Source organism: Pleurodeles waltl, chromosome 1_1 (genome assembly GCF_031143425.1).
Source record: "Pleurodeles waltl isolate 20211129_DDA chromosome 1_1, aPleWal1.hap1.20221129, whole genome shotgun sequence".
Classification (NCBI taxonomy): domain Eukaryota; kingdom Metazoa; phylum Chordata; class Amphibia; order Caudata; family Salamandridae; genus Pleurodeles; species Pleurodeles waltl.
The window spans coordinates 517,665,109-517,691,183 of NC_090436.1; the positions used below are offsets into that span (position 1 = coordinate 517,665,109).

General features: G+C 44.6%; 1 long non-coding RNA gene across 1 annotated transcript in view; it reads left to right on the top strand.

Annotated features, from left to right (window-relative positions):
* LOC138285414 (uncharacterized) overlaps positions 1-15,940 on the top strand; it is a 97,800-nt gene extending 81,860 nt beyond the window's left edge. Inside the window, exon 3 of the long non-coding RNA XR_011201589.1 lies at positions 12,315-15,940. This is a non-coding gene — a long non-coding RNA (uncharacterized lncRNA). The remainder of the gene's footprint in view (positions 1-12,314) is intronic.
* The last annotated feature ends 10,135 nt before the right edge of the window (positions 15,941-26,075 follow it).

Consider the following 26,075-nt stretch of genomic DNA (forward strand, 5'->3'; position numbering starts at 1 on the left):
ACCACTTGTCATCTCCTTTTGTTCTAGAAGTGGTTATCAGCGTCGCCTGCCCTGTGGTAAAGCTCATGTAGCTGCAGGGTCAGGACATTGGTGGACAAGATGCACTTATCAGTGCTATTCTATGAATGGACTACAATTCCCAGGTTTCTAGAGGCAGCGGCCATCTTGGGGTGTGGCAGGCCTATAAAGCCCAGCCACACCCAAGCACATTGCTCACTATTTTGAAGACTTCGATGCAGTCAGACCTCGTGGGTGTTCCTCTGAAGAAGAGCAGATTTCCTGCATGGCAGATTGACAGCAAATCAGAGTATCCTTGTTTCCATGGTGAATTCAGATACGAGTAGGTCGTACTCATAGCGGTAAGGTCTTGATGAGCCCAAACTTGAAGGGAGTTGTTACTTCCAAAAGTAAAGCGCCTCTTAGTACAAAGAGCAAAGCGCTTTCAGTCCAAAGAGTAAAGGGCTCCTGGCACAACAATAAAAGCGCTTCAGGCCAAACGAGTAAAGCGGCCTTGGCGCAACGATAAAATCGCTTCGGACCACATGAGTAAAGCGCCCCTTAGCACCACGAGCAAAGCGCTTCAGACCACACGTGTAAAGAACACTTGGCACGATAATCAAAGCGCTTCAGTCCACACGAGTAAAGCGCCTTTGGCAAGACAATCAAAGGCGTTTTAGGCCACACAAGTAAAGCACCTTGGCACAACAATCAAAAGAGTTTCAGGCCACACGAGTAAAGCAACCTTGGCACGACAGTCAAAGTGCTTCATGCCACATGAGTAAAGTGCCCCCTTAGCACTACAAGCAAAGCGCTTCTGGTCACAAGAGTAAAGCGCCCTTGGTACGACAATCAAAGAGTTTCAGGCCACATGAGTAAAGCGGTCTTGGCACGAGGATCAAAACGCTTCAAGCCAAGCACCCCTTAGCACAACGAGCGTAGCGCTTCAGACAAAGCAAGTAAAAGCGCTCTCTGGTATAATGAACAAAGCGCTTCATGTATGATGATCAAAACGCTTCATGAACAACAAACATGGCGCTTCTGCCCAACGAACAAAGAGCTTCAAGTTCAATGAGTAAAACTTTCAGGCCTTAGTAGTAAATGTGAAAACGTTTTGGAGATAAGCACAATATAGTCTCATTGTTTTTTGGGGAAGCATAATATGTGAGATACAGATTTAAGTCTTTGAGAATTTCTAGGCTGAGATCAAACATTTATGTTATGAATGCATAATTGTTACATGATTGATATTCAGAGTATGACCATAGTCCAAAGCTCTTGCCATCTCTAGGTTTAGAGGCTGCAGTTTGTTCTTGTTCCATGACTCAAAGAAGGGGCTATGCCCAATTCACAAAGGGTCTCAATCTGATACTACGGAGACGCCTTTATTCAAGAGTCTATTGGTGAGTTTATACTGTTATGAGTATATGCATGTTTGTTCTAACTGTTTCTTTTAAGATCTCTCTCCCTGCAGTTCCCTACCCTAATTCCCTCCCCCCGGCCTGGCTTCATCATAAATCTGTGCTCTGATAGCTTTCTGAGTTGGTGACGCCGGGAGGTGGGCCTTTTGTTCAGCAGCGTGCAGATCCCGAGGAAAGGGCACTGAGACACCTGGATGATTTCCTCCACCATGACCCTTAGCTCATCCTCTGAGAACATGGGGTGTCTTTGTGGTGCCATGAGTGTAGTGTGAGTGGTGTGTGTGAGGGTGTGTGGGGTGATGTGTTGGGTTGTGTGCTGTAAGGAGCATGGATGATGTATGGTGTTATGAGGCTCTGGTTCTGTGGGTGCTCTTGGTCTATCTCTCGCAGTTGGCAAACTTTTTTGGTCATAAAGGGTTGTGGGTAGTGTGGGTGTGTGTTTTATAGTGGTGTGGGTGTGTGGGTGTGGTGTGTGTATGTGTGTCATGTGTGTGTAGTTTGAATTGTCCAATGTAGTGTTGTTTTGTATGTGTGTGTGTATTTTGAGCGCAGCGATAATTACCGCCAATAGTTTACTGCGGTTGAATGTCCGCTGTGGTGATTTGTGGGTCATAATGCTGTGGGTGTACTTCTGTTGGCATAACGGTGTGGGTTTTGGTACCGCCAGTTTATCACTGACCTTTGGGCTGGCGGACTTGTGTGTGTGGCTGTATAGTGGAGGATTCCTATGTGTGTGTCATAATATGGGTAGCGGTAATCCGCCGCGCCGGCGGTATGTTGGCGGCAGTCAGTATGGCGGTAAGCAGGACTTACTGCCAATGTCATAATGAGGGCCTCTGTCTTTGTAACATCACAACAAGTAAGCTCAAAAACCTTTGGATAATGGTGCTGCTTGATAACGGGCATTCACCAGTATTTTATATGTACTTTCATTCAATTTATAAATTTCACTGTGGCTGCAGTGGATGGCCTGGATTTGCAGTAGGGGGCTAGTATTTTTCATCATTTAATATTTTATCTTTTGTAAGCGAAAAAGGTTGCACAGTTAAGTATCTTTTCTCCATATTTGTTATATTTGCATTATTCATTTATTTTACCATGTGGCCAACTCTGCCCATGGGTCACCCAGCCAGTAGTAATCATTGGGTATATGAAACAACCATTTCTGTGGTATATGTTGTTTTAAAAAATTTATACATCTATGATTTAGGCTAGGGATGGCACTGGATCCAATGATTTCTTTTTTTGTATTTCACTTTTTTTTATCTGCAAAAATTGTGTTTTGGTAGGGTAATATCATGTCTTGGGAGAATGTGTGTTGTAAAACATTTCATAGCTGATTTAATTTTCATTTTGGTATTGCTGATTATAATTAGTATTTTCTTCATTGTTTACCATGCCTCCTTTGGTTGGCTATAGTGTGTCTGTGTGTGTTTGCCATAGGCCAACATTTTGTCGTTGTTCTCCAAGCCTTCTGACTGGTGGCCATTTTGTGTAGTCAGTGTCCATCCATAGGCCTGCATGCATTCTTGTTGTCCATGTCTACTTGCTGGTTGTTATTCAACCATGTGGCCATTGTGTGGAGCCAGTCACTGCGCTTTTGCCAGAGGCCTGCATATGTTCTTTTTTGCCATGCCTCCTTGCATGCTGTTGCTGTTTGACCACGTGGACAGTCAGTGTGCTTTTGTGGTAGGCCAGTATGTGTTCTTGTTCTCTATGATGTTGAGACGGGGCCACTCACCTGAAAAGCAGGATGTCTTCAGGGGCGATGGTGTGCCCCTCGACCTCCAGGAACACCTCTCAACACTTCCTGGTGGACACAGAAACCTCAGCAGGTGTTCCAGAAGGAAAGGGGTAGTGGAAGAGAAAGAGACAAAACACTGCCACGTCTTGCCGGTCCAGCCAGGAACCCTGTATCTTTGGGGGGGCAGGTCATTGTTGACAGAGTGATAGAGAGTTAGTGTACTCAACCTCCTTGAAACTGAATCTCTCTTTCTGATATGGGCACAGGAGCGGTAGAAGAACACCGGAATGCTCCAGCACTTTTCTTGGATAATAATAACTGTTGGCACAATTACTAACACTGTATTACCAAAAACCCAAACTGAGTAACATAACAATAAGTACTGCAACACTAGGGCTGGCTTCACAGAGATTCACTGTTGCACACTACAATTAGAACTGTGGTTGCACTTATCATGCACAAGAAAGACAAACAAGGGCATAAATTGTATCACATATAACTTTCCTGCATGCATAGGGTTAAAAAAAAATGAACAAAAACAATCCAAGAAATACAAATGTCCACTCTGGGTTCAAACATTTAGGGTGGCACAGTTTGGTTTGGTTACACTCTGTGTGAAAAACCCAAACCCTTCAAAAAGCAAATTCCTCAAACCTCAAACACAGGCATGAATGACACAATTTAAATCCAAGAGTTATGCTATTAGAGAAAGAAAAGTCACGTAAATGCTCTTTTAAAATTGCACTGTCACTTTTTGTAGTACTTGAGCTCAAACAGATTTCCTGAAGCACATTTAGGCAAGTAACTACAATAATAATGTAGAATGTTCAGAAATGCATTTGTCTCTTCAAGATAAGCACTCTACCAGAACACGAGGTCTGAAATACACCACCTGTTCTAGGAAAGCACGTCGCTCAAAGAACAAACTCCCTAGAGAATACTAGTCACTTAGCTACAGTCTTTTCCGGAGTGCTGGAGGAATGCCTGATGTCAGCTGGTACACGAACGAAGAAAACAATTGCCTCAAAAGTCCTGAATACGAGAATGACAGCAGGAGCTGGACTGCCAAATCAGATGCTGAGATCAGGAAGCAAAACAAAGCCAAGCAGGTAGGCATGCTTCACTCTGTTATTTATAGCCAATCAGGAAAGCAGTTAAGTTTCCACATGTGGATGAGTCACCACACCCAATTAGAAGTACATGTCTACACCACACCCAATTAGAAGCACATGTCTACACCTGCTCACATTAGCAAACAAGCATTGGTAAAACAAGCATTGATAAAACCAATTGTGTAACACAGCACATTATGTTTACTTAGAAACATGAAGGTTTAACCAAGAACAGAGATATGATTTAACCCTAATCCCTGGAGATGCCGACAGATAACGCACGAGGCACCTTGGGGATTCCTGACAGTCCTCCTTGCCAAAGACCCTCTCAGAGGGCGGGGCTTGGAAGGGTGCAGGAGATGGAATTTTTTAGTAAGACGTGAAGCATGAACTGTGGACAGGGGTTCCCAGGAATTGTCCTCAGGCCCATAGCCATTCCAAGCTAATAAATAGTATAGAACACCACAGATGAACCTGGAGTCAAGAATTTTGGCCACTTCAAATTCCCATTGCTTGTGTACTTTTACCGGGGAAGGTGTCGGGGCATCGCGGGTATCAGGGGAACAGGGACTGAGTAATGGCACATGAAACACGGGGTGTACCTTGAAATCATCTGGCGATGTCAGTTCTCTACCACAGGATTGATGATTTTGGCAATAGGAAAGGGGCATAGAAATCGGGGGTTTACTTTTCTGGATCCTGCAAGATGGAGATTTTTTTATGAGAACCACACCTGATCTCCAATCTGATAAGAGAGAGCAGGTCTCCTTCTTTTGTCTGCTTGTTTTTTACTTGAGCTTGGTAGAGTTTTAAATTGTGTTGTACTTGTTTTTGAATCTCCTGTAACTCTTCATGGGGTGTCTGTACTGATGGGACTCTTGTGGATGTTTGGGACCCAGTTATAGGTAGCATTCTTGGGTGCAGACCAAACAAACAGTAAAATGGGGATACTCCTGTAGCCATGTGGACACTGTTGTTACATACAAATTCAACAAGAGGTAAAGCCTTATCCCACTCAGTAGACCCTGTGTCAATGTAACATCTCAGGATTTACTCCAGCGATTGGTTGGCACGTTCCGTCTCCCCATCAGTTTGTGGATGATATGCAGATGACAAGCGGACCTCCATACCGACAGAGGAACAGGAGCTACGCCAAAACCGTGATATAAATTGGGGGCCACGATTGGAAACAATTGTGGTGGGCAACCCATGAAGCCATACAATGTGTTGGACAAACAAATCAGAGAGCCTGGAAGCCGTAGGGAGGCATTTCAATGGAAAATAAAGAGCCATTTTAGTTAGGTAATCTACAACCACCCATATGACAGTGTGTCCATTGGAAGCTGGGAGATCAGAAATAAAATCCATACTTATGGTATGCCATAGGGCCACCGGAATTGGCATGGGAAGTAACAACCCTGTGGCTGGAGTATGTGGGGTTTTAGCCCGAACACAGGTGGAACAAGTCCTGATGTAGCTTCTGACATCCTGCTCAAGTGTGGGCCACCAAAACAATCTTTGGCGGAGATCTAACATCTTTTTCTCACCCGGGTGACCTGCGAGGACAGAATCATGTCCCGAATGTAACACTGTATCCCGTAATTCTTTGGTATGGACGTACAACTGATCAGCATGGTATAGTAAACTCTCTTTTTAATACACATCAGTTGAACAGGGAACCTTGTGTTGGGCTACCCGTATTTTCTCAAGGAACTCTTGGGAAGTGCACACAGCCACGATTTTTTCTGGGGGTATAATGCTTCTGACCTGTTCTAGCACAACACCAGAGGAGAAACCCATCCTAGAAAAGGTTTCTGACTTTTGTTGTGTAGTAACGGGCCTGTAGGTGATTACGAAGTCAAACTCATTAAAGAATAGAAGCCAGCGTAATTGACGAGGTGGCAGGGCCTTGGTCGATTGAAAAAACTGTAATTTACGGTGATCTGTGTAAATAGTTACGGTGTGTCTAGCTCCTAGTTTATGGCCAGAAGGTCCCACTCCGCCACTGTGTAATTTTGATCTGTGGCTAGCAATTTCTTTGAGAAGGTAGCTACTGGATGGAAATGCGTAGGATCTCGTTGGGACAAGACATCAACCACTGCCATTTGGGAAGCGTCTGATTCCACAAAAAATGGCTGAGCCAGGTCGGGATGATGGAGAATGGGTGCTTCAGTGAATGTGTTTTTAAGATGTTGGAAGGCTTTCTCAGCTTCTGCGTCACAGAGGAACTTAACCCCCTTTCATAGGAGACGAATTATGGGAGATACCACAGTAGAAAAGTGGGGTATAAATCTCCGATAGAAATTTGCGAAGCCCAAAAACTGTTGCACTTCCTTGATGGATCTTGGGGCTACCCAATCCAGGATGGCCTGTACCTTGGACCTATCCATGGAAATTCCATCGGGAGTGATCACATATCTCAGCAATTCTATAGTTGTAGCATGAAAAACACATTTTTCCAGCTTGGCGAAGGGATGATACTCACAAAGCTGTCGTAAAACCGCTCTTACATGCCCTATATGTTCCGCAGTGGAAGATGAATAGATCAAAATGTCATCTATGTATACCACTACACAGATATCCAGAAACTCCTGCAGCACTTAATTGATGAAAAATTTAAACATTGAAGGAGCGTTACACAACCCAAAGTGCATCACTGTGTACTCGAAGAGTCCGAATTTAGTTTGGAACGCCGTCTTCCACTCATCCCCCTTCATCACTCGGATCAAGTGGTAGGTGCCCTGGAGGTCAAGTTTAGCATAAATGGTCGACTGATGTACCTGATCTAAAAGTACCGGGATCGACGGAAGAGGATACCGATTTTTTATGGTCACTTTGTTCACTGCAAGATAATCTATACAGGTGCGCAATTCACCATTCTTCTGGGCATGAAGAACAAAGACGACGATACTGGTGACGTTGAATGACGAATTAAACCCTTAGCCAATAGATCATCCACATAGTCTTGTAGGTATTGATTCTCAGGCTCAGAAAGAGCATACACCCTACTACATGGTAGCATTGCCCCTGGAATCATATCTATACGACAATCGTATGACCTATGTGGAGGCAGCTGGGTGGCCTTCTGTTCACGAAAGACATAATGGAGGTCTTTATACGGTGCAGGAATGGCCAGTGTGTCGTCCGGCTTGATAGCCGTACTATGGCGGTCATTCTGACTTTGGCGGGCAGTGGAGGCCGCCCGACAAAGTCCCACGTCAGAATACCACTGCGCGGTCAGAAGACCGCCGCAGTAATTCTGAGTTTCCCGCTGGGCTGGCGGGCGACCGCCAGAAGGCCGCCCGCCAGCCCAGCGGGAAACCCCCTTCCAGGAGGATGCCGGCTCCGAATGGAGCCGGCGGAGTGGAAGGGGTGCGACGGGTGCAGTTGCACCCGTCGCGATTTTCAGTGTCTGCTTGGCAGACACTGAAAATCTTGGTGGGGCCCCAGGGGCCCCACAACACCCGTTACCGCCAGCCAGGTTCTGGCGGTCAAAACCGCCAGAACCAGGCTGGCGGTAAGGGGGTCGGAATCCCCATGGCGGCGCTGCTTGCAGCGACGCCATGGAGGATTCCCTTGGGCAGCGGGAAACCGGCGGGACTCCGCCGGTTTCCCGTTTCTGACTGCGGCTGTACCGCCGCGGTCAGAATGCCCATGGGAGCACGTCAGCCTGTTGGCTGTGCTCCCGCGGTCGTTGGCCCTGGCGGTCCATGACCGCCAGGGTCAGAATGACCCCCTATGTGTGGACCCACAATGCAAGGGTGTCACTACTAATGGTTTGTCTTGGTAACAGGAGTGCCAACAATGATTAGAGTCTAATGTCACTGTCCATGCTGCCCAGTCAACTTTGGGATTGTGTAACTGAAGCCAGGGTATCCCCAAAATGGCTCCAAATACTGGGGTATCTATGAGGTCAAACTGAATTTGTTCTGTATGGTTGTTTGCGCAAAGCATGGACAAGGGTGTTGTTTGATAAACGATAAGCCCGGAGGGCAATTCTGAGCCATCCATGGCTCTGACTGGTTCAGGGACGTCTTTTCTGACAGTCGTAATATTTAGGATTTTAGCCAAACCCAAGTCTAAACAGTTTCCGGTAGCCCCAGAGTCAAGCAATATGGAAATTACCTTACAAACCTGAGGGGACAGCACTAACGTCACAATAAGAGTTAGATGTCGAGGTACTGGACTGGTGGTATTAGCCAGAAGATGTGAGACCATGTTGAAAGAAACGCTCAATAAAATGGTCTCAGAAGTTATCGAGCCAGTTAGGTTTCCGCCTGGTCAGGAACAGAGAATTCAGGCCCTGTTACTGCTCCGATGGCTTTCTTTGGAGCAGTAGGCTTGTTAGGACATTCCCAAGCAAAATGCCATGCCTTACCGCAGTATAAACACAGTTTCAATTTTTTCCTACGTTCTTTCTCTTCCTTAGATAGTGGGCCCGCACACTACCAATTTGCATGGGCTTAGGTGTATCGTGAGTGGGAATGGTGGACTCCTTTTTCTCAGTTTTGAGCACCACTAAGCGTGTGTCACCCTGGAATTTTTCTCCCTTATGTTCACTCAAGAGGTGATCCAATTGTGCCACCAGGTCAATGAACTCAGAACAATCCGTAGGAGGTTCCACAATTTGGGCTAGAACATCCTTGAGATCGTCCCAAAAGCCACGATAGAAGAGGGAGGTCCTATTCTCCTCGGGCCACTCAGTCTCTGCCACCAACCAATTGAAAGAGGTGATATAGGACAGTAGATCCTTGTTTCCCTGGTGCAAATTCAGCAAATCATTGTCACTGGCTTGCACGAAGAAGTATTTGGCAAACAGTTTCTGCAAGGCTTCCGTGAACCAGTTGAAATCACACAGTATAGGGTTAAATAAGAGATAATAAAAGCTACCTTTGCAGCATCGTTGGGGAATGCAGCTGCCCGACACAAAAACTGTAGCTGGCACTGGTTACGAAAAATGTTGAACTTGGCACTATCTCCAAAAAGCCAACAGGGGTTGGTGTTGTGACCATTACCTGCATGGGTTGTGTGGTGGAAGTCGCTGGGCCTGAATCGGGTCTAGGAACATGATTAGATGGGTCAAACCGAGGGGCCTATAGTACTGGAGATCTTTGTTTTAGTTTGACTCCTGCCCAGGCGGTTTCTTGTGGTTTATACCGCTCAAGTTCAGTGTGCAACCCCAGGTTCTCTTGCTTTAAAGAAATAACTTCCTTCTGTAATCCTGATAGGGCCCTGGTTAAATCTAATAAAGATGGAGCATCCTGAGCAGCTGGTAAAGCCTGTGCTAAACCTTTGAAAGTACCCATTGAGGAATCCATCGCTGAGGCAGCGCTGTGTGTTGTGGCTTGGCTTTATGTCGAGACGGGGCCACTCACCTGAAAAGCAGGATGTCTGCAGGGGCGATGGTATGCCCGTGGACCTCCTGGAACACCTCTCAGCACTTCCTGGTGGACACAGAAACACCTGCAGGTGTTACAAAAGGAAAGGGGTAGTGGAAGAGAAAGATACAAAACACTGCCACATCTTGTCGATCCAGCCAGGCACCCTGTATCTTCGGGGGGCAGGTCGTTGTTGACAGAGTGATAGTAGAGTTAGTGCACTCAACTTCCTTGAAATGGGCACGGGAGCGGTAGAAGAACACTGGGATCTTACAGCACTTTTCTTGGATAATAAAAACTGTTGGCACAATTACTAACACTGCATTACCAAAAACCCAAACTGAGTAACATAACAATAAGTACTGCGACACTAGGACTGTGTTCACAGAGATTCACTGTTGCACACTACAATTAAAACTGTGGTTACACTTATTATGCACAAGAAAGACAAACAAGGGCATTAATTATGTCACATATAACTTTCCTGCATGCATAGGGTTAAACTAAAAGGAACAAACCTGAAACACAGGTATGAATGACACAATTTAAATCCAAGAGTCATGCTATTAGAGAAAGAAAAGTCACGTAAATGCTCTTTTAAAATTGCACTTTTTGTAGTACTTGAGCTCATACAGATTTCCTGAAGCACATTTAGACAAGTAACTACAATAATAATGTAGAATGTTCAGAAATGCATTTGTCTATTCAAGATAAGCACTCTGCCAAAATACGAGGTCTGAAATACACCAGCTGTTCTAGGAAAGCGCGTCGCTCAAAGAACAAACTCCCTAGAGAATACTAGTCACTTAGCTGCAGTCTTTTCCGGAGTGCTGAAGGAATGCCTGGTGTCAGCTGATACACGAACGAAGAAAAGAATTGCCTCAAAAGTCCTGAATACGAGGATGACAGCAGAGGCTGGACTGCCACATCAGATGCTGAGATCAGGAAGCAAAACAAAGCCAAGCAGGGAGCCATGCTTCACTCTGCTATTTATAGCCAATCACGAAAGCAGTTGAGTTTCCACATGTGGATGAGTCACCACACCCAAGTAGAAGCACATGTCTACACCACACCCAATTAGAAGCACATGTCTACACCTGCTCACATTACCAAACACGCATTGGTAAAACAAGCATTGATAAAACCAAATGTGTAGCACAGCACATTATATTTACTTACAAACATGAAGGTTTAACCAAGAACAGAGATATGATTTAACCCTAATCCCTGGGGATGCTGACAGGTAACGCAGGAGGCACCTTGGGGATTCCTGACACATGACTCCTTGCTTGCTCTTGTTGTTAGATCATGTGGCCGGTGGCCATCTTGTGTAACCAGTCAGTTTGCTTTTGACAGAGGCCTGCATGTGTTCTTTGTTGCCCATGCCTCCTTTTTTGCTGTTGCTGTTTGACCATGCAGCCGACGGCTATTTTCAACCAACCACCTAGTGTATTAATCCTTGTTTTTCAGATTTCAAAGCCATTTTCTAGTGACATTGATAGAAAAGTCTATGTTATTTTTTATTCATTTTTTTTTACTTTTTCACCTGATATCAGTTTAATATGCTTGAGGATCATTGTAGTATATGTATGAACAGTGTTTATAATATTATATGCATTGTTTAAATTTTTCGCTGCACCTCCTAGCCTACTAAGAGATTTCTCATAGCCCCTAGTGATACACCAACATTTTTGGAAACATTTTTCCTCCACCCCCTGCCAGCTATAGGTCTTATTCGCTTAGACCATAGACGCATATCAGCATTCATTTTGTAAGGCTTATATCATTTTCTCCTGCACCCACTGCCTGCTATAGGTGCACATCTGCATTCATTTTTTGAGGTTTATACCATTTTCCTCACACCCCTGCCTACCATACGCACACACCAGCATTCATTTTTTATGGATTATTCCATTTTACCGTCAACCCTTTCCTGCCATACGTGCACCCCAGCATTAATTGTTTTAGGCTTATTCCATTTTTCTCGCACTGCCTGTCTGCCATAGGCGCACACCAGCATTAATTTTTTAAGGATTATTCTATTTTTCCTGCAGCCCTTGCCTGCCATATGCACACACCAGCATTCATTTTTTAAGAATTATTAAATTTTCGCTGCACCCCCTGCCTGCCATAGGTGCACACCAGCATTCATTTTTAAGGATTATTCCATTTTACCTGCAACCCTTTCCATTCATAGGTGCACACAAGCATTACATGTTTGAGGATAATTCGATTTTCCCTGCACTTCCTACATGCCATAGGTGCACACCAGTGTTCATTTTTAAAGGATTATTCAATTTTTCTTGCGCTGCCTGCCTGCCATATGCGCACACCAGGATTCATTTTTTCAGGAGCAATTTATTTTTTTCCCACAGCCCCTGCTTGCCATGGGCACATCCCAGCATTAATTTCTTAAGGATTATTCCATTTTCCCCACATCCCCAACCTTCTAGAGGTGCACTCACTTAGATGCACATTAAGCAAACAGTTCTGTATGTTGTTATCCTGATTTAAATATTATGTTGTGGCATGGATTTGTATCAAAACACTAAGGTTATTACACTTTTGGGATAACCTCACTTAAGTAAATTGAGCTATTATGAATTCAAACTGCAAAAATGCCACATTTCACTAAATGTTTTTCTTGTTTTTTTGCTTTTAGGTGCACAAGAGACATCACCCACAGTATTGCCAGACAGAAGGCCAGCACAAAGTGACATGTCCATGACATGTGACTCCTCTGCTTCCACTTGTGCAGCTAATTGCCAGCTGACAGAGCTTGAAGATGACCCCAAAGAAAGTTGTTGACAGGAAGGTTGCCAGTGACGAGGAGAAGAAGCAGATTGCCACCACTGGCTTGCCACCCTCCTTCTTGTTCAGGCATATTTGTGAACCTGCTGCACCATTCCCCAGGTAGCAAGTTGGGAGCACCACTTCTGCATCAACAATGGCACCTCCCCAACCTAAGCCCAAGCCCATGTCCCTCAGCGAGGCAGCCACTGCAATTATGGCATCGGGCACTAAGTCTGAATTGGAATTGTCTCAGCTACAAAATATCCAATTGTTGCAGGAAACTGAGCAAAGTGAACAACAGGAACTGCAGCTAGCAATAGTTCGTCCTGAAGTAAGAGCTGAACAGGAGGTTGAACCCCCTTCTGAGCAAAATGTGCCTCTTCTTGAACCATTGGCTTCCTGATCTCCAGCAAGAAAAAGAAAGAGTATTCCGCCATCTTCTCCAAGCCTTCCTTCTGATGATCTCGACATGAATTGGATCCTGCCTCATTCCGATACCCGCCATGAGAGACAGGGGAAAGGAATGTTCTTGAAAGCCTTAGAATTATGGAAGGGGATGAGAAAGATAAGCCAGTCATTGTCATGGAAGCTGGCTCAGAAGACACTAACATTGCCCCTCCTATTCAATCTGCTCAGGCGGATGTGGCATTGGTTCCATGACCACCACCATCACTAGTTTCCATATTTGTAAGGCCCCCATAGAGACCTGCATCCACCACTACCTCAGTCAAAGTATGCACTGCAGCAAGGCAATCTTCGACCCACCCACCTACCTCCAGTTCTTCTGCAATTGGCAGTGGCACCACTAGCACACTAAAAAAGTTCTCCTTTCCAGTTTGCAACTTTTTTATGATTAGCAAGCTGGAGGAGAACATCACAATATGCTCCATTTGCCACACAAGTGTTCATGGAGTTAAGCCTGTTTTCCACTATGATACTGGAGGCCAAACGACCCATCTGATAAAACATCACACAATGTGGTGGGTGGAGCACCCTAAAAATGCTGCAGGTGGTGATGCTGACAAAGGGGAATCAGCTTTGATCATGGTGGGAGGTGATGAGGAAGAAGAGGGTGACAGCTTTAACAAAGCAGCCTTGTCCCCAGCAGTGCACCATCATCACCTGCATCAGCAACCTCAAAATGGCACAAGATTCAGATGGGGACACCACCGCATACAATGACTACCCCAAGAAGCACATTTAGTTTACCACATCCTGGTTCTCTCTGAAAGCCACCTGCATCAGTGGCACCACAAAAGAAAGCTATCCAAGCTATTACAGGCTTGTTTTGGCAGGAATGCCCCTATGAACGCGACCACCCAACTGCATGTTTGTACAACGCGAAGCTGGATAAAATGTTAGCGCTGAACCTCCTCCAATTTTCTTCTGTGGAAGGAGTGGCATTTTTTTAATTTGTGACAGCCATCTGCCTGAAATGCAAGGTTTCCAGCCAGATCAATTTTCCAGAGTTGCTGTTCCAGCTCCCCATCATTATGTGCTTTAATTGGTTGAACAAGCTTTGCAGCAAAGTGCTGTTCACACTATCCACCTGACAACAGACATGTGGACCAGTTGTCAAGCAATTGATTACACGTGTAACACTGTACACTGGATCTTTTTTGTGGGAGTCAGACAACAGCTATCCGCAGGTCTCAGTGCTGAAGAAACGTTTAAGAGCGTTCGGCAGCATGCAACAGTATCAGTGTTCACCATGAAGAAATCCCACACAGCTGCAAACATCTTTGAAGGCTTTAACAGCAAGATGTTTGAATGGCTACAACCCAGAGGTCTCAGAATTGGATTTGTTGCCATGAACAATGGCAGTAAGCTAGTCAAGACCATGGCAGATATTGGATATTTCAGGGTCCTATGTTTGGCACATTGCATCAACCTGATTGTGCAGAACTTTCTCTAACATTTAGTAGCAACATACTGGCCACTTGCAGATGTAGTCAGCAACATACTGGCCACTGCACTCATTTCAACCATTCTTTTAAAGCCCAGAAGAAGCTGAGGGTCATTCAGCGTAGCAATAGAGTACCAGTTAAAGCCCTCATATAGGCAGTGCCAACTATTACATGTTGCTACATCCATTTGAGCAGTGCATCTCCAACTACATCCTTCAAAGAAGAGGGGGTGCACTGAGAAAAGCATAACCATGGAGATGGAAAAATGGAGCCTAGTCAAATTCCTGACACAATGCTACTTTCTTTTGAGGTTTTCACATGGGAGGTCGGTAAAAAAGTAAGATGAGCAAAGCTATCCCGTTGTTGCATCTGCTACAGCACCAGTTAAAAAGGTGTTTCAAAGGTTCACCAGTGTGAGTGGAGAAGGGTATGAGTTGGTTAAGACCTTAATTCTTTCCTTGGCTGTTAATCCAAGGATGAAAAGAGAGATCATGTCCTCTAAGAGTACATCTGTGCCTCAGTACTTCATCCATGGTACACAAAAATGCTGGCCACTTTCATTCTTTTTTCACAAGGGGATGTTTCACTATACCAGACGTAGATTATTGAGTAAGCGAGAGACCTGGAGGAAGAACAGCTGGAAATTAGAGTCCCAGGCAGAAATTCTGATGTACATACTTCAACCTTCAGAGAGGGCAGTGCTGTTGTCTCACAACAGCCAACCCTAGCAACATCACAAATAGCACCAGCAACAACACTGGCAACAACTGCAGCAACAGAAGAATCAGACCCAACCTCTACAATGGCTTGGTTTCAAGTGGCAGGGCTTAAGTCGAGTGCAGAGGTGAGGGCAACAGAGGTTGAGCAAGTTGCAGTACCAATGACCATTCAGAGGATGGTCCAAGACTATCTGGGTGACCCAAAAGAAGTCTACATGGACCAAAATCCATTGGCCTGCTGGTATGGAGAAATGTACCAATGGCCAGAGGTCAGCAGGCTAGCATTAAAGTATCTGGTTTGTCTGGTAGCCATTGTGTCAGCTGGGCGTGTGGTTCAATGCAGCTGGCAGTAGAGTTTTCACAGTCAGAAAGATCAGTGTCTCTCCTCAAAACGTGGAGAGATTGAGCATGATTAAATGAGAGCCAACACTTCATACCACATGAATACACTGCTCCTGAAACACTTGAGGAGGAGGAGGGGACCTTGTCAGATTTAAGTGCACTAACTGACCAACTTTTGGGTGAATATCCTGAGTTTGAGGACACACTCTAGTTCCCTGACTGAAGTAGGCCACCATAGAACTTTCAGATTATTGTTGAACTGCTTCGCCAAAAAAATGGATATAGCTAGAGATACATTATATATTGTGTGTCTGCCTTATGCAACCCCACCATTTATTCACATGTACGGCTGGACTGGTGTTGGGCCAGTGTGCTTTGAAGAAGTCTCCCCATTCCCTTAAAAGATATGAAAACAATTCCTGCCTCTGTCCCATGTCTATCTTTTTTTTTTCATTCCTTAGCAGGGCTGCCCCAGTAAAGATCATTAATTTACAAGACTGTCATTGTTTTGCTTCCATGGGAACAGAGGAGATACAATACGACAATTGTATACCACAGTGCTTGGATTGGAACAGGTGATTATCACACCAATAAGTGATATATATTGAATGAGTGGTGGTGGAAGACAGTGAGGGTGTTCAACTAATTTGTAAACTTGATTTCGATGATTTGCAGTTTGTGGGGGCTGATGTGTGCTTTTGCCTAAAGGTGATTGGTCCTTTCACACTTAGCTAGATTTACTTGCATGGTCCACTCCTTTGTGTTCTTTTTTGTTCTGGCTCTTCAGAGACCAGACCTGTCAGATTAGTTAACAAATACAAATCTACACAAAATGCTTATATTTGTTTGTTCCACAGCAGTGCACTCAGGGGTGGCTGGTGACCTTTAAAAGTGGTGAGGCGTATTTCTTGGCCCAAATACCATTTAACTTTTTCTTGAAGAGTTCTCTCACACTTTCTTGTACTAAGTTTACTGTCTCACTTTGACTCACTCTGTCTAACTCAGTCTCACTAATTCATGCAGTCTCACTCATTCTAGTCTGACCCATTCTGTCTCACTCATCCCACTCATTCACACTCATTCTGATTTGCGCCTCACACACAGAAACACTCAGTTGCACTCACTGTCATTCACCGTCACTCACTCATATTCGTTCTCACACATACTTGCTCTTTCATCCATCTACTCATCCACCCTTTAAATCATACATCCCTCCTTTCACTCATCGATGCACCCTTTCACTCCATCTTTCCATTCTTTCACTTCATCCCTCCATCATCCTCCCTTTGGCTCATCCATCTATCCACCCTTTCACTCAGCCATCCATCCTTTCACTCACTCATTGATCTATTCATCCATCCATCAATACATCCTTTTACTCTTCCATCCATCCTTTCATCCAGACATCCATCTACCCTGCATTTCAGTCATAAACCCACTGATTTACTCACCCATACATCTTTTCACTCATCATCATATTTTCACTCCATCCATCGATTTATACTTCCACTCATCCATCCACCCTTTTTCTCATCATACATTGATCCATAGTTTCACTCCTCCATCCATTCATGCTTTCACCTATCCATCCATCCTCCCTTTCACTCATACACTCTCCTTCTCTTTCACTCATACACCCTCTCTCCCTTTCACTCTTCCATTAATAAATCCATACGTTGACTCATTCATTCATGCATAAACCTATCCACATTTCATCCATTCATCCGTCTACCCATCCTTCCCTTCACTCAGTCACTCTCCAAAGTTAATTATGAACATTTGCCAGCCAAGCTGCAGACAGAAGAGGCCCATCAAGAACCCCACTCCACTGTAGCTGCTAAAGGAGAGAGAGTTTGATGATGCCCCTTAAGGAGAAGCTTAAGTGCAAGCTTACTTCTTAGTACAGTAATGCAATTGTTGTCTGCAGCTGGTTTCTTTCTTCTCTTGGGCCCCTAGGAAGTCACGATAAGGAGCACTGTGTCATACTCAGCTCCACAAACACCTCTATTATGTGGTTGTGGTTGGGAGGGTGTACCTAGAGACAGGCATGTGATGTCACATCATTACATGATGGACTCACTCAGCTAAATGTTATAACAGTTGTGATATTGATCAGCCAGTTACATGCAGCTACTTGTCTGGGACTGTTTGTAAAATTGATCTTACTTCTCAGTTAATCACTAGTGATTCATCATGATTGCAGCATCCTATGCTCTTGCACTGCCTATTGTTCCACTCCTAATGAAGCTTGCTTTCTGCCCTTATCCTTGACTATACAATATCGTTACTGTTTTACAATCCACAGGCCTTCTCTTCTTCTACATGAAAGGCGAAAGCTACAAAACACTCCTGCTTAGTGCTTACCTTACCATACTGGTCCAGCCAGGTACCCAGGTTGGACATTCTGAGAAGAATGCAGATGCACCGCCCAATTTGGCATTTATATACAGTACCATTTTGTTAACAATCATAATTTTTAGAACTGTCTGGGTGACAGAACATTTAGACACATAATCATAACATGGGTCTCTGGAGCTGAAGGACTGTTTGCAATGCATTTATATATTAGATGATGTGCTGCTGATCTACCTCATGAATATTGTCTAGGATTTGTCTTTGACATACCTTTCTCCAACTCCCTATTCCCATTCATTCACAAACGCCTAGCTCTCTTCCCCCAGGCTGTGTGATTTATTAAGGTGTGATTTATTTTACACCATAAATGGATCACGCACTTGGTGGGGCAAATGTGGTGAAAGCGACAACACCTCACTGCAGGATCTTTATACCTGAACAATGCAGTAGCTCACACCAGGCTCACTAACCCACAGAGGCATGAAAGGGATAACATCATAAAAGATTATCATAGTGCAGAAGAGTCAGAAAAATGTCTTACTCTGTTCCAGTGTCCCACAACAGTGCACACTAGTACAAGAGTTGTTTTGGTCATGGTGTTCTGGTCTCAGCTTTTGATAACCCACTAAATCTGTGTTTTCTTTCAATCTAGTTGCCAGTGATGAATAATCTTTCTGATGAATGTGACAGTTGGAGTTCACCTCATTGGAATAGGTGGGGGTGGGACCACAATTTGTGATTTCCTCCCTGGTAGCACAAGCAGAGAAAAATAATAACACCATCATTAATAAGAAAGCCCTTTTGGGAAACCCTGCAATAGGGTTTGGGGAGATGTTTTGAGAGGTACTATCGCCTTTTCAATTCAGGTAAGAAAGAACTAGAAGAATTAGTTGAGTTAGTAGTTAAGTTGTCTTTTGGAATGAGAGACAAATTGCATTTTTGTGCATATTGGTAGACCCCTTACTAGGCAAATAGTTACAGATGCTAGGACAAGGCCAGTTACCACACTAACTACTGTTTTACTATACAGTAGGATTGATTGGCGACTGGGTGGTACAAAACGTCATCAAGTGAAACAGATTTAAATTTACCAGTTTTCTGTTCTGAGACAGTGCCACTCTGGTGGTGGGGTGTAACTGGACTGCAGGGAGAGAAAAGTAACCTAGTGAAGAATAATACATAGCAAGAGACTTCAGGTAGGGATAGTTTAGGGGGGAAAATTGATGTATATATAATGTGTGCAAATTTTACAATTTCAGAGGGGAGCTACAGTTCACTTAATAATACTATAATAAAATTACACAGCTATAAAAGAAAGACAGATAATGATGACAAAGAAAAAAGTAAATCCTATTTATTTTTATAAAAGGCCCACCTCCTCCCCAAGCCAAAATGTTCAAAAAGTCCAAAGTAACAAAGTCCAATCCAGTGTCCAAACACAAAGACCACTTTCTCCAACTTTGTGCCCTTCCCATCTTCTCCACCCACAACATGCCCACCCACCAAAACAAAAAATTTATAAAAAAGGCATTGATGGCATCAGTTAGACAGGCAAAGTGCTACTGCCTTTGCCAGAGCAGTGCCATCTCGCACGTCAGGTGGGCCAGCCATCTTAGAATGCAGTGGAGGAGGCATTGTGTTGGATCTGAGGCGGGAAGGGTGTTGTGGTTCTGGTAGCAGAGGAGGGTCCTGTCTGCAATTGGTGGCAGAGGTGGGGCTGACTTGGGGGCTGGCCTGGCTGGTGTCCCCTGGTACCTTGGGACTGGACTTTGGCACTGCTCCTTTATTTCCAGGGCTACCAGCCGGCGATATTTGGAGGCCACTGCCTCCCAGCTACCTCCTGACATGTTGGTGGTTGTGTAACAGCTAATTGCTGCCTGTTGCCAGCAGCAGGAGTAGCTATATCAAGAAAGTAACAAGAACAAAATACAAAAATACACATTGTGATGCTCAGCTCAAACACTTACTTACACCGTATATAGTGGCACAGTAACATTGCTGTTTTCCCTAGGGCCACTGGAATGTTATTTTGATGTGATGATTGATGATATTGGTACTAGTCAGTCACACATAACCTGGGCCAAGTTTTTCACACCAAGCATCACATCATAGCTAGGTAGTCATTCATAGCACTGACTGCAAGGAATAATTGAGCCAGAACACCAACATAATCATAAGAAGGGAAAGAAAAAATGTTGTTTTTAAATATTTAATTTCATAGTGAAACAGAACACATCCTTTAGGGCATATTTATAAGACCCTAGCACCTCCTTTCACCCCATTTGCGGCATTTATTTTGACACAAATGTGGCGTTAAGGTGGCATTTCCCACTTGCCATATTTATAAAGTTGTGTAATGCATGCATTGTGACACTTTGTAAACCCTTGCACCACATAATGCCTCCGTCAGGCATAATGTATGCAAGGGGAGCGTTCACCCGTTAGGGGGGCCAAAAAAATGGTGCGAAAAAATCTAAGAGATTTTCTTGCATCATTTTCTTTGGCCCTTTTAACGCCTGCTCAGAGCAGGTGTTAAAAGGGGGCATGCCAATATTTATAATGGGCCCCTATCTACTCAGCATGAGTAGCGCCAACCTTTTGGCGCTACTCCTGCAGGGAACATTATTAGCGTTAAAAATAATGACACTATTGCCCCCTACCTTGTGCCATGGTGCGCCTTATTTTAAATAACGCGCACACATGGTGGCAGTAGGGGGGTGCTAAGGGGTGCAAGGAAAGTGGTGCTGCACTGGGTGCAGCGCCACTTTCCTTAAATCTGCTCCTTTGTGTTTTAAAGCATTTGAATTACCTGCCATGATGAGAAAGGCATTCAAGTATGTATGCTGCACAATTAATACTTGCCTATGCAACATAACAGTGCCATGCTGGTGGTTCTGGTACTCTCCAAAGTGTTTTTTGGGCAGCCCTCTGCAGCATGTTATGTGAACTTAGAAGTCCAACTCCCTCCTCAATTCTACTGCCCTAAGTCCAAATTTAGGCGATAGGCTTAGTCTGATGGAGTCTTGCAGATGGGACACATTTGGCGGACAATGGATATACCATTTGCCGTATTACAGTAGGCAGTTCATAGAAGTATATGAAGAACTATAGTGCAGCGAGGGGGATCATTTATTTCTTACAGACTATTCCATCTGCCAAACTGTAAATCAGGCCCTTAGTCACACATTACACACAGGCCTCCAACACAGATTATTCTCAAGAAATACCTTCACTTAGCAATGGGAAAAATTATGCCACAGGGAGGTAAGTTATAGGGTTTGGGCTAGGTAGAGGTTTAGCACTAGGGACTGATAGTTCAAATAGTTTTCCTCTCATCAATCAGTATGACTAAGGAGAACTTCAAAGTCACATTGATTAAAAGGAGAAAAAATATTGGAACCTTCAATCCATAATGGAAGACAAGATAACTTCACTTGAGCAGAGAAATGTAGCACAGATATCACATGCTGAGATAGAATTGAATTTTTAGGTAGGCTGGGACAGAAAGACAGAATGATGCAGTGAAGCACTAATAGGTGATTGAGTGTGCATTGGGACACACCTTCAGTTTGTGGTTTGTACATTGCGGACTTCGTGTTGCTGTGCCGCAGCCGTTGCACATGAATTCAATTTCTGCCTGCACTCACTGCAGCAGCAGCACCGTGCAGAGTGTTTAGATGGTGAGATGCCAAGGGCAGGAACTGGACTCTGGAGGTGATGGGAGGGATGTTTGCCTTGCTTAACCAGTTCAGTACATTGTCAGTAAGAAAGCAAGGTGACTTACTACTTGTCCCTGCCGCCACTGAGGTAACATCTCCCTCTCCCTACGTTGCCTACACCTACATCGACATCCTGGTTGCAACAACACTGCTGGTGATTGCCTGTGTGCCTGATGAAAAAGTAATGCACCCATTTTAGATATCAGATAACCACTTGAGTATTTTTTGCACAAGATACCACAGCTATACCTCACTACAGTTAGGCTAGCTTTCTGTCAGTAACTTTTTCTATCAAAAGTAATCAATTTGAGAGATTTGTTTTATTTATTGCTTGACAACTGTGTATTACCAGGCAGTTATGACTTAAACTTAACTTACCTTTCTGTGATCATGCTACTTAAAAAAATAACTATTTGAATTTTTAGAAAACAAAAATATTGTTTACTCACCCAGCCCGCAACCTCGACACCCAGCAGGTTGAGCGGATCCTGTTCCGGGTCTGGTACATCTGCCCAGCACTGTGTCAACTGCTGCTGGGTGTGAGTGATTCCAGTGCTGTGGCAAACACTCCACCTCAATCGCCCCCACAGCATCTGACACTCCTGCAGGGCATAGACCTTGCCGAGCCTGCTGCTAGCATGAGGGGGAAGTGGCGCTGTACCCAAAAAAGTAGTCTGACACCTCTGCCTCACTAAAGATGGAGGGGGCCGTACCCCAGCCCTTCTGCGATAACCTCATATGGTGCAGATAGCATCCGCCCTGTCTGCTTCTGCCATCTAGGAGAAAAGTTTGGGGGAATAGAGATAGGCCAGGAAAGGAATAATGAATAATAAAGTACAAAAAAGTTGCCAAAATGTAAAATAAACACAAAAATAAACACAGGGCAAATGACGCAATATCAAACTAGATACAAAAATGCTGGGATGGGATATAAGAAAGTGCAGATGGGGTTGGATGATTTAGGATTAGGAAAGGGTAATGCTGCCAGCAACAAAAGACAGACGCAAGCAAAACAAAATGGCTGCGCCCTTGCACACCACCTGGTGACGTTCGTGCTGATTTTTCAGTGCAGAATACATTACTGGCCCAAGAAAACAGCGCAAACAGGTGGTCAAGCATTGGTCTATCCATTCGTGGAGTTCCACTGAATCTCCCTGAGCTTTTTTGTAACTCAGCGAAATTTCACAGGGTAAAACTCCACGAGTTCTTCTCAGGCCTAGTCTTAACTGTTCTAAGGCTTTGAAACTATCCTTCAGCAGGCAGTCATAGGCTGTACCCAGGAGTAACTTTTCCCCAGCACGAAGCTGTGGCTGTGTTCAGGAGCAACTATCTCCCATTAGGTAGTTATGGGTTCTGTCCTGGAGCAACTATCCTCCAGTATGTAATAATGAGATGTACCAACGAGCATCTGTCCCCAGCAGGCAGTTTGTTATGGTCTCTACCAAGGGCAAATATCCCCAGCGAGCAACTCTAGGCTGTATCTATGAGGAACCATACCCTTGCAGTTAGCTATGAACTACATCAATGAGGAAATGTCCTTCATCAATTAGTGAAGGCCTGTACCCAGAAGCAACTATCTCCCAGCAGTTAGTTTAAGGCTGCACCAACAGCAAATATCCCCCAAACAGGCAGCTATGGACTGTGGCTAGGAGCAACTATCCCCAAAGGTTTATTATGGGCTATGTCTGGAAACAGTTGTCGTGCAGGATATAGCAATAGGGTGAAATAAAAAATAGAGCAACTATTCCCTAGCAGATTAGCTGTACTGGCTGAAGGAAGACACAGAGGGCCTCAATTACTAGGAAGTGGTGCAGTTCGGCACCGCAAGCAATTTTGCAGCGTCGAGCTGTGTAATTTCTAGAATGCAGGGATGTGCTGTATTTACAAGAATATGGTGCACCCCTGTGTTCTGACCTGCACCAGAGCTAAATGACCTGCCTAGCGCAAATGCAGGCACCTTTGCACCTTTGCATCATGGAGCATGATTAAGAGTACTTTACAACCATAAAGCTACTATAAGTAACTTTACAACCATATTTTACATTCTGTAGACTTTGCAGGGCTCTGCACTCGAGGAGGATACCTCTGCACCCGAGGCAGGGAACTCAGCGTGTGAGAGGGAGAGCATCCACATGTGGGATGGAGATATTTGCATTGTGAGGAGTACCAGAATTTTATACACCTGAACCAAATCATATGCACCTGACATTCATTCCCTTCCAGCATCATAACTACTGCCCACACCATAGGACCTGCTTTTTCTCTATTCAGATCCTGCAGCCACCACATTCTTCCTAAAGGTTGCAGACCACACTTCTGAAGAGGAAGATACATTTTACTGAGGAAAAGACAGCCCTTGTCGTCAAATTTGCAACAAACTTTTATTTAAAAAAGGAAATGGGCTGCCTACATTTACCCACAGTGAAACACTAAAGGCAATCATATGGATATGGCAGGAGATGATAGACTCTTTTAATGCAATGGATGAGTAAGCATGCACCATGGGAGGTAGGTGAACAAGAAGTTGTCCAGGATTCATCTACCTGAAATTTTTCCTGGAGGGCCAACTGGTTCCCATCTCCATCTCACCTCCTTGAGGAGGCTGTCCTCTCCACATTGCACCCTCATCTGCTATACGGGATGTCCCTTTCCGATAGCGCTAAATGGGAGCCAGGTAGGATTCTAAACCCCTCTTTCTCGCTCTCTCTCTCTTAATCTCTCACTAAATACAAACCCAAAGTTACCCTCACTTATCTGTCATTCACCCATATCTACATTGTTAGGAACATATGACATGACTACCCCTCAAAACAACCTCTAACACATATGCTATTAATACCTAGGGCCTGATTACAACTTTGGAGGAGGTGTTAATCCGTCCCAAATGTGACGGATATACCACCAGCCGTATTACGAGTTCCATAGGATATAATGGACTCGTAATACGGCTGGTGGTATATCCGTCACTTTACCGTCACTTTTGGGACGGATTAACACCTCCTCCAAAGTTGTAATCAGGCCCCTAATGTCTATTTTTATTTTCATTTCTACTTTTTCATACAACCAGTATTTTTCATGGATTAATTGCTTCAATTGGGGCTGAAATCTGTGCAATTGCAGCAGGACAATAAACAGGGCATGTCTTGCAGTGCAACACACCAACACACACAGGTATGTCCTTAGCCTAATGATCTCACCAATACACTAAAGAACATTTCTATCAATTGGTTTGTTAAATCCTAGCTCTGTATTTCACAATGTGTTTTGCAATGCCTTATAACTAGTGATATGTAAATTTGATACTTATAGTGCTGCGCTATTATATATTCATATTTATATTTTAACCTTTTGAGGCTCTGTGTTGTTGTTTTATCCATCACCTGCCAAAACATCGACTTTGGCTCCTAGCACTGCACACAGATGGTAGAGACTGGTAAGTAAATTTTCTAATCTTTTGTCTTTGAAATTGACCTCCTAATTTATCACTTACAAGGGAGCTGTTTTTATTTTGTCAAACATACTATTGGCACACGGATCACAATAATGCAATTGTTTTATAAATGATATATTCTTCTATAAAAATGTTCCTCACACTTGCCATTGTGTCGCAGCACTATACGATTTCTGTTAGACTTTGTCTTAACTTGCAGGAAAGCAATCAGTTTGGGTCTCGAAATGAGAATGGAAACCATATAAATAGTACCTTCTTATATGATATACAATGATGTATTCCCTATGTATGACTCACCCTCTCTCTCTCACTCCTGTCACCTTCTGCAATACAACAGTGTTAGATCGGTCAGTCCTGGGTTTGCCTCCCCCTGGATTTTTTGCCTTTCCTTCTCCATTTTGCTGGACTTATTTATGTTGGCCTTAGGACTCTTCACACTTTACCATTGCTAATCAGTGCTAAAGTGCATGTGCTTACTCCTCAAAATGTGGTAACATTGGGGCTCATTACGGCATTGGCGGGTGGATACCGCCGCCCGACAAGCGGTAACCGCCGTGCGGCCGCCAATACGGCCGCACTCCAGCGGCCCCCATCACGACATTCCCGCTGGGTTGGCGGGATAGGAGCCGGCTCCTAATGGAGCCGGCGGTGTTGCGGCCGTGCGACGGGTGCAGTTGCACCTGTCGCGCTTTTCACTGTCTGCTATGCAGACAGTGAAAAGCTGGCCGGGGCCCTGTTAGGGGGCCCCTGCACTGCCCATGCCAGTGGCATGGGCAGTGCAGGGGCCCCCAGGGGCCCCAGGACACCCCTTACTGCCAGCCTCTTCCTGGCGGTGCAAACCGCCAGAAACAGGCTGGTGGTAGGGATGTCATAATCCCCAGGGCAGCGCTGCTTGCAGCGCTGCCCTGTCGGATTATCACGGCCGGGGCTAAAACGGCGGGAAACCGCCGGCCCCGGCGATGCGACCGCGGCGCTACCGCCGCGGTCGTAATAAGGGCCTCCGTACCGCCAGCCTGTTGGCGGTACGGACGCTACATTACCCGTCGTAATGACCCCCATTGTCTTATTCCCCAATTGGCATATTTAATTTAATTACACTTCCCTAGTAAGGTGCACTACATATGCCCTGGGCCTGTA